This window comes from Chiloscyllium plagiosum, unplaced genomic scaffold, assembly GCF_037043375.1.
Source record: "Chiloscyllium plagiosum isolate Xiang-an unplaced genomic scaffold, Cpla_swu_hap1 HiC_scaffold_14, whole genome shotgun sequence".
Classification (NCBI taxonomy): Eukaryota; Metazoa; Chordata; class Chondrichthyes; order Orectolobiformes; family Hemiscylliidae; genus Chiloscyllium; species Chiloscyllium plagiosum.
In genome coordinates, this window is record NW_028270152.1 from 71,551,279 (window position 1) to 71,566,092 (window position 14,814).

General features: G+C 42.0%; 1 protein-coding gene across 2 annotated transcripts in view; it reads left to right on the forward strand.

The window, feature by feature from the left end:
* Positions 1-754: 754 nt before the first annotated feature.
* Positions 755-14,814, forward strand: part of dnah1 (dynein, axonemal, heavy chain 1) — a 422,195-nt gene continuing 408,135 nt past the window's right edge. The window contains exons 1-2 of one of the 2 annotated variants that reach the window (XM_043708503.2): positions 755-863; positions 13,470-13,597. The gene's annotated coding sequence lies outside the window, so the exon portion shown is untranslated. The remainder of the gene's footprint in view (positions 864-13,469; positions 13,598-14,814) is intronic. The other variant, XM_087994517.1, reaches the window with a different exon arrangement.

The following is a 14,814-nucleotide window of genomic DNA, read 5'->3' on the forward strand; positions in this document are numbered from 1 at the left end:
GAGGTCCACCTGGCTGACTTTGTTACAATCACATCAACATTTTAATTCTTTCTCAGCCCATGGATTTTATCCAGTTTGCAGTCTATTTTGATAAGAGATGCCCAGAAACTATTTCCCATAGTTTCTTGAAATGAGCATGACCATGCCGAATTAAAGTAACTGCATGGTTTGCCATATATGCAACGTCTTGTCTGATTATTGTCTAATGTGAATTGTTGAACTCTGGTCATATCAGGCAGAAAAATTCAAGCAACATCACTCTACAAACGGTTCTGCCTGACTTTGGATTTAAAATCGCACCTTGGATGTCGAGTTATTGTGGTTTTAATCTCTGCAAGAGATCAGTGACGTTTTAAATCACGCTGCTGCTCAACCTCTCACCTGCTCAGCAATAATTACATGGCAAAGATTGTTTCAAAAATCTCTTTCAATCACTGTTGCTTAGATATTTGTGTGGTCGAATATACAACAAGTGAACTGCATTTTTGTGTCGTCCCAGAATAGAGGAGGGACAGGGCACCCGACCTCATTTTCCAACCCGCTTCCAGAGGCGTTTTCCAAAACGATGGGAGGCGGGGGGTGGCAGAGGTTGATTACAATATATAAAGTGAAAACCTGGGGCAAAACCGCTTCAGTTCTCAAAGCGTGAAAGATTGTTTGACTTTTATGTCGGGGTAATTTGCAGAAAAAGCTAAGTATGAACTGTTGCCACTGTTTATTTTGAACATGATAGTGCTGTTGACCCCTCGCCTAAATTTGGTGCTTGCTCCTTAGTAACTGCGCGTGGCGTTCCGTTGCTAGGAGACGGGCTGCGGCCTACTGGAAGCCGGAGAGCGAGCGACCGCGATTAATCCAGCCCCGAGGTGGGAAAACCACTTTTAATTTGTCTTATCTTTCCCTTTCTGGCGCAGAATCTTCACAGGCTGATCTGTTGACATCTGTAAACTTTGGTGCGTGAACCGGGGTCTGTTTTTTTCAGTCGGAGCCAGTCAGCACCCCAGCCCACCCCACCAAGTATTAACACAATACCCTCCATTAAAAGTCAATTTAAACAGCACCCCATCCCGGCCTATTGTTAGTTTTCCTTTAAAGTTTCCAGTGTCAAAATCCACAAATTCTTACTGCTTTTCAAAATCTTGAAGCGAATATAATGTTTGAATGTGAATTTGTGATAACGGTCGTTTACTAGGGCATTGCTGCTCCTCTTTCAGCTAAAGTTACACCGGGGGGGGGGGGGAATGAACATCCCGCGCCACTCAACACGAAGTTAGCTTAGTTCATGTAAATCGACAAAGCCTCCTAGTTGGAATCCAACTGGATGGGATTCAATGTTGCCCATATGATGTTGAGTTTGAGAACATTTTGGTTTACCTGAGTACCTCTGGCAAAACAGCACAACGGCAGCCGTTGGTGCTGGAGTAAGGATTACCTGGAATATCATCGGCAAGAATTAGGAAATTCACCAGTGGATAAAATACGTTCCTACTATAAAACTGTTGGGAATCATGTGGGAGTGAGGGGAAAGACCAGTGGAGGTAAAGATACACCAAGTAGGAGATGAATTGGAGAGCAAACTGTGACAGTAATGAATGAGTACAAGGCTATGGCAATAATCATAAGTAATAGTGCTGGTGGAATTGACCAGAGAAGTCCAAGTGCTTTAAGAGTACTCAAAGGATGCTCATATCAATCTATGCTCTTTTTTAATCTCTTCCCTTGGTAATGGATGACACATTTCAGGCACATCCCACGGTCACCACTAACCATATTCTATAAGTTTATATAGTGACAGAACCATAAGAGCAGAATTAGGCCATTCATTCTGCTCCTTCATTCAAACATGGCCGATATATTTCTTAGGAGAAACTGAGGACTGCAGATGCTGGAGATCAGAGTCAAAGAGTGGGCAAGTTGCCGAAGGACTTGGACTATGACGGACAAGTCAATGAGTATATTTAAGACAGAGATAGATAGCTTCTTGATTGGTAGGGGATTCAAGGGTTACAGGGAGGAGACAGGACAATTGGGTTAAGAAATATATGTGAGTTGAAGAGTATGATGTTGGAAAAGCACAGCCGGTCAGGTAGCCTTCTGCCAGTCAGCCAATCCTCGATTCATGCCAGTATTTTGACCCGAACAACCTGTTTTCTTATCTAGCAGCCTCCTATGTGGCACCTTGTCAAAGGCCTTCTGGAAGTTCAGAAAGATCATATCTACTGGTTCTCCTTTGTTTAAGTTGTTCATTATCTCCTCAAAGAATTCTAACAGATTTGTCAGACATGACCACTCCATGACAAAGCCATGCTTTTTACCATTTTGTGATCTCATCCTTAATAATGGACTCTAAATCTTAGCAATGACCGAGCTCAGGCTAACTGGCTCATTGTTTCCTGTTTTCTGTTTCCCTCCATTCTTGAATAGAATGTTACATTAGCCATTTTCCAGTCCTCTCAAGACCCTCCCTGGCTCCAATAATTCCTGAAAGATCACCACCAATGCCTGTACAATCTCTTCAGCTACCACCTTCAGAGCTCTGGTCTGGATAATTTAGCCAACTTCACACCTTTCAGCTTTCCCAACACCTTCTCCCTTAGTGATGGCCACTTCACTCACCTCTGTGCCCTGACTCTTGAAATTCTTGTATGCTGCTGGTGCCTTCCACTGTGAATACCAATGCAAAGAATTTCTCTGCCATTTTTTTGTTTACCATTACTACATCTTCAGCCTCATTTTCCAGAGGTCCAATATCCACTCTTGCCTCTCTCTTTCCTTTTCTATACTTAAAAAAACTCTGCAATCGTCCTTTATATTACTAGCTAGCTTACTCTCATATTTCATCTTCTTTCCCCCACTCTGCCTTATTGCTTTTTTAATTATCTCCTCTGCTGATGTTTTAAGGCTTCCCAATCCTCTGGCTGCCCACTAATCTTCTTCACATTGTATGCTTTCTGTTTTGTTTTTATGTTAACCTTTACTTGCCTTGTCAGCCATGGTTGCCTTGTCCTCCCCTTAGTATGTTTCCTCTTTCTTGGGATGAATTCCTGCTGTGGCTTCCAAATTACCCCCAGAAACTCCTGCCATTTGCTAGGCTCCCCCTCAATCAACTCTAACCAGCTACTCCCTCATGTCTTTGTATTTACCTTTACTCAACTGCAATACCTTCACATCTGATTCCACCTTCTCTGTCTCAATTGCAGAATGAATTCTAGGATATTATGGTGCCTGCCCCAGGAGTTCCTTTACGTTAAGCTCCGCAATCAAATCTGTTTCATTAGATGTCACCAAATCCAGAATTGCCTGTTCCATACTGGATATACCACAAGCTGCTCCAACAAAAAAGTCTCATAGACATTGCATAAATTCATTTTCTTGAGGTCTGCTACCAACCTGGTTTTCTGTCCACCTGCATATTGAAGATCACCCATGATTATTGTAATAGTGCCTTTTTTATATGCCTTTTCTGTCTCGTGATTTATTTTCTTCTCCATATCCTGACTACAGCTGAGAGGCCTGTACACAACTCCCATTAGGTTCTTTTCTTTATTTTGAAGTCCCTCAACTATACCCACACAGATTCTATGTCTTCTGACTCTGTCACTTCTTGTTATCAATTTAATTTAATTTTTTACTAACAAGGCAACATAATTCCCTCTACCCATCTGCCTGTCCTTTTGATGGGCCGTGTATCATTGGACTTTTAGTTCCCAGCCCTGATACTTTTGCAGCCACACCTTTGATACCCACAACATCATACTTGTCAATTTCAATCTGTATTACAAGCACATTTACCTTGTTTTGCTTATTGCATGCATTTAAGTACAACATCCTCAGTGCTGCATTGACAGCCCACCTTGCCTGCTGTGCCTGAAATTAGATTCCTGACCCTTTCCATTATGTCTATCCTATTATTTCATAGAATCCCTACAGTGTGGAAACAGGCCCTTTAGCCCAACAAGTCCACACTGACCCTCTGAAGAGTAACCCACCCAGATACATTCCCCTACCCTATTATCCTATATTTACCCTTGATTAATGCTCCTAACCTGTACACTATGGGCAATTTAGGATAGCCAATTCACCTAACCTGCGCATCTTTGGACTGTGGGAGGAAAACAGATGAAACAGACATAGACACGGGGAGAATGTGCAAATTCCACACAGACAGTCACCTGAGACTGGAATTGAACCCGGGTCCCTGGTGCTGTGAGGCAGCAGTGTTAACCACCGTGTTCTGGTAACTTTAATAACTTCTGCTGAGCCCTCTCCCCTTTAACTTTTTAATAGTTTTCTATGCTATTGAACCCACCCCCTTACTATTTAGTTCTCAAGCCCAATCAGTAGCCCTAGTTTTGTAATTTGCCAGGATTTTGGTCCCAGCATAATTTAGGTGGAGCATGCCCCATCGGAAAGCTCCCTCCTTCCACGTTGCCAGTGCTAATTCAAACCTATTTCTCCGACACCAATCCTTGAGTCATGCATTTAGCTCTCTAATTTTGTTGACCCTATGCTAATTTGCTCCTGGCTCATGTAGTAATCTGGAAGTTATTACCTTTTTGGTTCTGTTTTTTAATTTAGGCCCTAGCTGCTCATTTTCCCTCAACAGAACCTCTTTCCTCTTTCCATCCACATTGATGGTACCTATGTGATTCATGACAACTAGATTCTTCCCCTCTCACTCCAAGAATCAAATACTTTTTCATTCAGAGTTAGCTTGTGAAATAAGTGGAGTGGTGGCATTTGTAAAATGTGTACAAGAGAGCTTTCTTGATTGTGTTTCTGTCCAACTGGGAAGGAAGCAATTGATTTAATTCTGTTGAATAAATTTGGACAAGTGAATCCTTGTTTCAGTCAGGGACCATTTGGGAAATAGTGATTACAGTATCCCCATATTTAGAGTTATCATAGAAATGGATATGAAAAATAAATCAAATATGAAAATGCACAAAATAAGTAGCTAATTTCAGTTGGTGAGAAGGGACCTGGCTCAGCTGGATTGACAAGTGAAATGTAAATGAGCAATGTCTGACCTAGACCAGAATTGTTCCCACAAGGTAGAAGAAGGAATAATCCAAAAGTGTAACACCAGAGATTGAAACAACACAGTAAAAGGAGCTTATTTTGAATGTTGGATTCTTACTTCAGTAGGCAACCAAGATGAATACGAAAAGTACGATTGAGAAATAAAAAAGGAAATTGCAGTGAGTGTAATGAGGTCAGCCAGGTAATGAGTTCCCTGATTGCAGTGATAATCTAGTTCAATCAGAGAACCCTGGCTGACAGATAAGAACAAGAATGTCAGAGGTTCTGTTCACTTTGAGACCTGGCTCTGAGGAAGCTGGAGCAGTGTCAAGGACTCTCCACTTGTAAATAAAGGGCAACTTGCTGACCAGATACTGGCCTCTCATCCTTCTAAACTCCAGTTAATTTAGGTGCAGCCAAATTGATTTCTCCTCATAGGACAGTTCTGCCATCACTGCTATCAGCTTAGTGAACCTCCATTGCACTTCATCTCGGCAAGTATAGCTTTTCCTACTTAAGGAGACCAAAACTGCATGCAGTTATCCAGGTGTGGTCTCAGCAAAACTCTGCATAACTGCACGAAGACATCCATACTTCTGAACTGAATATACCATTTGTCTTCCTAACTGCTGTTGCACTGCCTTGTTAACTTTCACTGATTGATGTAGTCAGATCCTTTTGTACACCCAGGCCTCCCAATATAATCAGCACTTAAATAATACTCTTACTTTCTGCATTTCACATCAAAATATATAACTTCAGATTTAACCATGCTGTACTACATCTACTATTTGTTTGCTCACTCATTTTGTCTAACTCACCTTCCATCCACCTCATAACTCACAATCCTGCCCAGTTTTGTCATCAGCAAACTTAGTTGCATTCAATTTCCTCATCCAGGTAATTTACATATGCCATAAGTAGCTGAGACCCAAGCACTGATCTTTGTGGTACCCATTGATTACTTGGAAAAAGACAAATTTATTCCCTGCCTCTGTTTCCTGTTATCAAACGATTTGTGATCAATGCCTATTAACTTTGTGCTTTAACTTTGTCCACTAACTTCTGATGAGGGTTCTTCTCAAAATCCTTCTGAGGATACAAATACAGTACATTCACTGATTCTCTCTTATCTATCCAACTAATTATATACTCAAAAAACTCTTAATAGATTTTTAAGCATGATTTAACCTTTCATAAAACCATGCTGATTTTGTCCAATCCCATTATTGCTTTCCAAATGTTCTTTTATCACTTCTTTTATAACAGACTAATATTTTCCGCACTCAAAGGTTAGGCTAACTAGTCTGTAATTCTGTGTTTTCTCTCCATCCCTTCCTTTTTAAATAGTGGGGTTACACTTGCCACCTTCCAAACTATAGGAACTGCTCCACAGTGTATAAAATTTGGACGATGACCACTAATGTATTCAATATTTCAAGGGCCACTTCTTTTCGTACTCTGTGCTGTAGATTGAGGTCCTGGCGATTTGTCTGTCTTTCATCCCATAAATTTTCCCAGCATCATTTTCTCACTAATACTGATTTCCTTCAATTTCACCCCGAGTTCCTTGACATTTAGATTAGATTTGATTCCCTACAGTGTGGAAACAGGCCCTTCGGCCCAACCAGTCCACACCGACCCTTTGAAGAATAACCCACCCAGACCCATTTCCCTTTGACTCATGCACCTAGCACTATGGGCAATTTAGCATTGCCAATTCACCTGACCAACACATCTTTGGACTGTGGGAAACTAAAGCACCTGGAGGAAACCCAGATATGAGGAGAATGTGCAAACTCCGCACAGACAGTCGCCCAAGGCTGGAATTGAATCAGGACCCTGTTGCTGTGAGGCAACAGTGCTAACCACTGAGCCACTGTGCTGCCCCTAACCTCCCAGATATTTCTGGGAGGTTATTTGTGCCCCTTTTTGTAAGACAGAGCCACAATATGGATTCAATTCTTCTATCATTTCCTTGTCCTCCATTATAAGTTCCCTGGTTTCGGAATGGAAGGGAGCTACATTTTACTAATCTCTTGTCTCTTCACAAATTTATAGAGGCCTCTATGGTCAGTTTCTATACTCCTGCAATTTTATTCTCATACTCTATTCCCCCGTTTGATAAAGCTTTTTGTCCTCATGGTTTCAATCCTATAGGAAGGATTTTGTGAAACATGAAAGGGTTCAGAAAAGATTTATAAGGATGTTGCAGGGCTGGAGGGTTTGTGCTAATGGGAGAGGCTGAAAAAGTTGGGACTGCTTTCCTTTTCAGAGGCTGAGGGGGGGGACCTTATAGAGGTTTATAAGATCATGAGGGGCATGGGTAGGGTAAATAGACAAGGTAGTTTCTTTGGGTTGGGGGATTCCAGAACTAGAGGCACAGGTTTAGGGTGAGAGGGGAAAGATTTAAAATGGACCTAAGGGACGACTTTTTCATGCAGAGGGAGGTGCTTGTATGGAATGAGCTGCCAGAGGAGGTGGTGGAGGCTGGTACAATTACAAAAATTAAAAATCATCTGGATGGGTATTTGAACAAGAAGGATTTGAAAGGACATGGGCCAAGCAATGGTAAATGGGACTAGATTAGGTTGGGATATCTAGTCAGCATAGACTAGTTGGACCGAAGCATCTGTTTCTGTGTTGTAAATCTCTATGACTCTATTTGCTGAATTCTAATATGCTCCCAATTCTCAGGCTTGCTGCTTTTTCTATTTGGATCTGACGCTATCCTCGAGTTACTATTTTGACATTGTTTTCTAAGTCATGGATTACTTACTTTTCCTTTTTTACTTTTGTGCCTGACTAATGAATATTTGTTATGATCCATGTGTGTGGTCTTGAAATATGAATCATTGCCCAATCACAGTCAAACCCTTTCGGAAGGTTCCCCAATCTGTCTTTGCCAATTCATGCCTCATACCCTTATAGTTCCCTTTAATTAGATTCAGGATCCTCATTTCAGATTCAACTGCTTCATTCTCCATCTTAATGAAACAACACAGATTGTTAATCATTCCTTTCTAATTGCACAGTACCCAGTTTTGAATAGCCCCTCGGCTAGATGATTCCTAAATGCATTTGTCAGAGGGTAGTGCTTGTATGAAATGAGCTACCAGAGGAAGTGATGGAGGCTGGTACAACTACAGTATTTCAAAGGCATCTGGATGGGCATATGAACAACAAGGATTGAGAGGGACACTGGCCAAGTGTTGGCAAATGGGACTAGATTAATTTAGGAAATCTGGTCAGCATGGACTGGTTGGACTGAAGCATCTGTTTCTGTGCTGTAAATCTCTATGACTCTATTTGCTGATTTCTAAAATGGTCCCAATCCTTAGGCTTGCTGCTTTTCCTATTAATTTTATGTTTCCTATTTGGATCTGACGCTATCCTACAAAACTTTGTTTTGTAAGTCATGGATTACTTACTTTTCCTCTTTTACTTTTGTGCCTGACAGGAATGAATATTTGTTATGATCCATGCTTGTGGTCTTGAAATATGAATCATTGCCTAACTATAATCAAGCCCTTTCGTAAGGTTCCACAATCTGTCCTTGCCAATTCATGCCTCATACCCTCATAGTTCGCTTTAATTAGATTCAGGATCCTAGTTTCAGATTCAATTGCTTCAGTCTCTATCTTAATGAAACAGCACAGCTTGTTAATTATTCTTTTCTAATTGCACAGCACATAGTCTAGAACAGCCTGTTCGCTGGGTGGTTCCTAAATGTATTTATCTAAAATGCCATCACATTCACACTTCAAGAAATCCCCCTCCACAATACTATTTCTAGATGGCATGTCCAATCTAAATGTAAATTAAGACACCCATGATTACATAATTACAGAAAGACAGAAAGGGAGGCAAGGGAGGAGGGGGCGTGGTGTTTTTGATAAGAGATAGCATTATTGCTGTACTGAAGGAGGACATTCCTAGAAATACATCCAGGAAAGTTATTTGAGTTGAACTGAGAAATAAGAAAGGGATGATCACCTCATTGCCATTATATTATAGACCCCCTAATAGTAGAGGGAAATTGAGAAACAGATCTGTATAGAGATTTCAGTTATCTGTAAGAATAATAGGGTGGTTATGGTAGAGGATTTTAATTTTCCAAACATAGACTGGGATTGCCATAGTGTTAAGGGTTTAGATGGAGAGGAATTTAAGTGTGTACAAAAAAATTTTCTGATTTAATATGTGGATGTACCTACGAGAACAGGTGCAAAACCTGACCTACTCTTGGGAAATAAGGCAGGGCAGGTGACTGAGACTTTGGGGAAGCACTTTGGGCCAGCGACCATAATTCTATTAGATTTAATATAGTGATGGAAAAGGATAGACCAGATCTAAAAGTTGAAATGGGAGAAAGGCCAATTTTGACGGTATTAGGCAAGAACTTTCAAAAGCTGATTGGGGGCAAATGTTCGCAGGTAAAGGGATGGCTGGAAAATGGAAAGCCTTCAGAAATGAAATAACAAAAGAGTCCAGAGGGAACCCCGATTATCCGAATATCAAGTATCTGAAATCGAAGAAGATCTCAAGGTCCCAATAGGTCCCCACATTGCATCAAAGAGGTGTTTCAACACTGATTGCATCTTTTGTTTACAATGATTAAAAATGAACTACCTGGTTTACTGAAATGCTGCTGAGAATAGTCCTGGACGTAGATGGGAGCCCAGGCGCCGTCTCCAAATGACTGACCTTGGACAGGGTTGGGTGTTTGATGGGGGTGTGGAAGGTGGGTGGGGTTGGATGGGCAGATGGGGGGTGTGGGGGCAGATGGCGGGTGGGGTTGGACGGGTTGGGGGAGGGGTGGCGGTGTGGCCGGGTTGGATGCGGGGCAGACGTGGTGGGGGGGGGGCAATGTTGGACCAGTTTGGGGGGGGGGGGGGCGCTGTGTGGAGTTAGACAGGGCTGGGGGTTGGGGTGCGTGGGGCTCAATCGTGATGTGCTGCTGCCTCGTCTCCTGAACGGGGAGTAGACTTAGCAAGTGTTCGCTGTGTCAATCCCATTGAACTGATTGGAGTGGGAGGGGGTGGTGTGCTGGGGGTCTTCAGCAATGTTGTAGGTCCCTTACACGCAAGTGTGTGCTAACTCAGAAACAAATCCTGAGACAGAGAGAGGGAGCAAGAGCGACGAGAAAGGATACTTCAGAAAACTCGGAGCCCCACAGCAAAGGCATTGAATTAATTAACCAAATAATCTATTTTCTGAACGAAATAATGTCCATCCATCTCATTCAGATAATTGAGGTTTCTCTGTATTCCTGTTAGGGTGAAAGAAAAGGCTGGTAGGTGTAGGGAAAGCTGGATGACTAAAGAAATTGAGCATTTGGTTAAGACAAAGAAGGAAGTATATGTCAGGTATAGACAAGATAGATGGAATGATTCCTTAGTAAAGTTTAAAGGCAATAGGAGGATACTTAAGAGGGAAATCAGGAGGGCAAAAAGGGGATATGAGATAGCTTTGGCACATAGAATTAAGGAGACTCCAAAGGGTTTTTACAAATACATTAAGTATCTCGGGAGAGAATAGGGCCCCTCAAAGATCAGCAAGGCCACAGTACTTGGGAGAGATACTAATTAAGTATTTTGCATCAGTGTTTACTGTGGAAAAGTAGATGGAAGATATAGAATGTGGGGAAATAGATGGTGACATCTTGAAAAATGTCCATATTACAGAGGAGGAAGTGCTGGATGACTTGAAACGCATGAAAGTGGATTAATCCCCAGGACCTGATCAGGGTTACCCTAGAACTTTGTGGGAAAGCCAGAGAAGTGATTGCTGGACCCTTTGCTGAGATATTTATATCGTCGAGAGTCACAGGTGAGGTGCAGGAAGACTGGAGGTTGGCTAACGTGGTGCCACTGTTTAAGAAGGGTGGTAAGGACAAGCCAGGGAACTATAGAACAGTGAGGCTGATGTCGGTGGTAGGCAAGTTGTTGGAAGGAATCCTGAGGGACAGGATGTACATGTATTTGGAAAGGCACGGACTGATTAAGGATAGTCAACCTGGCTTTGTGCATGGGAAATCATGACTCTCAAATTTGATTGAGTTTTTTGAAGAAGTAACAAAGAGGATTGATGAGGGCAGAGCAGTGGACGTGATCTATATGGACTTCAGTATGGCATCGACAAGGTTTCCCATGGGAGACTTGTGAGCAAGTTAGATCTCATGAAATACAGAGAGAACTAGCCATTTGGATACAGAACTGGTTCAAAGGTAGAAGACAGAGGTTGGTGGTGGAGGGTTGTTTTTCAGACTGGAGGCCTGTGACCAGTGGAATGCCACAAGGATCGGTGCTGGGCCCTCTACTTTTCGTCATTTATATAAATGATTTGGATGTGAGCATAAGAGGTATAGTTAGTAAATTTGCAGATGATACCAAAATTGGAGGTGTAGTGGACAGCGAAGAAGGTTACCTCAGATTACAACAAGATCTTGATCAGATGGGTCAATGTGCTGAGTGGTGGCAGATGGAGTTCAATTTAGGTAAGTGCGAGGTGCTGCATTTTGGGAAAGCAAATCTTAGCAGGACGAGGGAGTGTTGCTGAATAAGGGGACCTTGGAGTGCAGGTTCATAGCTCCTTGAAAGTACAGTCACAGGTAGAAAGGATAGTAAAGAAGGCACTTGGTATACTGTATTCTTCAGAGCATTGAGTACAGGATTTGGGAGGTCATGTTGCGGCTGTACAGGATATTGGTTAGGCCACTTTTGAAATATTGCGTGCAATTCTGGTCTCCTTCCTATCGGAAGGATGTTGTGAAACTTGAAAGTGTTCTGAAAAGATTTACAAGAATGTTGCCAGAGTTGGGTGATTTGAGCTATAGGGAAGGGTTTAATAGGCTGGGGCTGTTTTTCCTGGAGCGTCGGAGGCTGAGGGGTCCCTAAATGAGGTTTATAAAATCATAAGGGGCATGGATAGGATAAATAGACAAAGTCCTTTCCCTGGAGTAGGGGAGTCCAGAACTAGAGGGCATAGGTTTAGGGTGAGAGGTAAAAGATATAACAGAGACCCAAGGGCCAACGTTTTCATGCAGACGGTGGTGCGTGTATGGAATGAGCTGCCAGAGGAAGTGGTGGAAGCTTGTATGATTGCAACATTTAAAAGTCATCCAAATGGGTATATGACTAGGAAGGGTTTGGAGGGATATGGGCTGGGTGCTGGCAGGTGGGACTAGATTGGGTTGGGATATCTGGTCGACATGGACGAGTTGGATCAAAGAGTTTGTTTCCATGCTGTACATCTCTATGATTCTATGAGTTGTCCTCTTATTGCACGATCTCTGATTTCTTGTTTAATGCCTTCTCTTACATCTTCCCTATTGTTTGTGAGTGTACAAACAACCCCAAAAATATTTTCTGCTCCTTTGTGTTTCTTAGCTTCACCCATACAGATTTCAAGCACTGGTACCCCACCTCACTTCCCTTTTTACCTGTCCTTCCTAAGTAGTGAATATTCTGAATTTTCAGTTCTCATCCTTGGTAAACCTACAGTCATGTCTCTGTCTTTCCAATGATACTGTGCCATATCAAAATTAAGGTATTTCAAATTGTATTCTGTGTTAGGTAGCTTAATAAGTTTTATTTTACTGTTTTCATTTTGAGTTTTAAAAATGTATCTGATGTGAGCATTGCTGGCTGACCAGCATTTTATTGCCTGACCCTAGGCAATAAAGGTGGTGGTGAGCTGTCTTCTTGATCTGCTATGGCCCATGTGCTGTAGGTAGACCCATAATGCCCTTAAGGAGGAAATTCCAGGATTTTGTCCCAGTGACAGTGAAGGATCAACGATATATTTTTAAGCCAAGACTATGAGTGACCTGGAGAGGAACTTGCAAGTGGCGGTGCTCCCATGTATCTGCTGTCCTTGTCCTTCCAGATGGAATTGCTCAGGGTTGTGAGGTGCTATCTAAGGTGCACACTGAAGCTACTGAGTATCGGAGGGAATGGATGTTTGGATGTGGTGTCAATCAAATGGACTGCTTTGTCCTGGGTAATGTTAAGCTGCTTCAGTGTTGGAGCTGCACTCATTCAGGCAAGTGAGGAGTATTCCATCACACTCCTGATGTGTGCCTTGTAGATAATGGACAGGTTTTGTCGAGTCAGGAAGTGAGTTATTCACTGCAATTTTACTAGCCTCTGTCCTGCTATTATAGCCATTATATTTACATGGAGTGAGTTTCTGGTCGCTGTGTGATGGTAACACTCAATGGAATGAACACTCAATTCCGAGTGGTTAGATTACCTTTTATGGAAGTAGTCATTGCCACACATTTATATGGGATGAATTTTACTTGTTGCTTGTCAGCCCAATCTTGAATGTTGTCCAGATCTTGTTGCAATTGAACATGAGCTGCTTCAGTATCTGAGAAGACATGAGAGGGACTGAATATTGTGCAACTATCTGTGAACACCCCTATTTCTGACCTTATGATGTAGGGAATGTCATTGATGAAGCAGCTGAAGGTGGTCGGATTGGGAACACGTCGCTGAAGATCTCCTGCAAAGATGTCCTGTATCTGAGATGATTGACATTCACCTTCCACAATCATCTCCCTATGTGCCAGGTATGACTCCAAACAGCAGAGAGTTTGTCCCTGATTCTCATTGATTCCAGTTTTGCTGGGCTTCTTGATTCCACCATTGATCAATGTGGCCTTTACACCAAGGGCAGTTACTCTCACCTCACCTTTGGAATTCAGCTGTTTTGTCCATGTTTGAGGTCAGGAGCTGACTGGCTTTTACAGAACCCAAACGGGATGCCAGTGAACAGATTATGCTGAGCAGCTGCTTCTTGATAGCACTGTTGATGACACATTCCATCATTTTACTGATGATTGACATTAGACTGATAAGGCGGTAATTGGCCGAGTTGGATTTATCTTGCTGTTTGTGTGTAAGACATACCAGGACATATTTCCATATTGTCAGATAGATGCCACTGTTTTAGCTGTACTGGAGCAGTTTGTCTTGGGACAGGTAAGCTCTGGCACAAAAGGCTTTAGTACCTTTGCTGGAATGTTGTCAGGGGCCATAGCCTTTGCAGTATCCAGCAAAAATGACCTCTGACTGTTTCTTGATATCATGTGGAGTGAATTGAAATGGCTGAATACAGATATCTGAGATGCTAGGGACCACTGGAGGAGGCCAAGATGAATCAGTCACTTGGCTCTTTTGACTGAAGATTGCTGCAAATGCTTCTGTCTTATCTTTTGTACTTTGTGCCTGGGCTTTTTCACTTGGCCCTTTGACTTTCCTCCACTATTCATTAAGACCATAGCTGATTTGATTTTTACCTCAACTCTACATCCCTGCATATTTCTGATAATCTTTCATTCTTATGGTAATCAAGAATCTATCTACCATTTCCTTAAAAATACCTAAAAACTTTTCATTCACTGCCCTTTGAGAAAAGGAGTTCCAAAGACTCTCAAACCTCTGAGAGAAAAATATGTTTCCTTATCTTTTTTAAATGGGCAACTCTTTATTTTTAAATCGCGACCCTAGTTTTAAGTTCTCTAGAAGTGGAAACATTCTTTCAATATTCACCCGGCCATGTCCCCTCATGGATGTCAATAAATACTGGCCCAACTGTCAATAGAGAGAAAACATTAGGAAAACTATTGGACTATGGACTCATGTTCTCTGGGCCCAGTGCGTTGCGTCCTGGCATTTCAAAAAAAATTAGCTAGGTAACTATTGACTACTTAACATCTATAATTGGAAGAATGTTAGAGCCTATTGTAAAGAATGTGATAACAGAGCAAGTTAGGTCACATAGAAT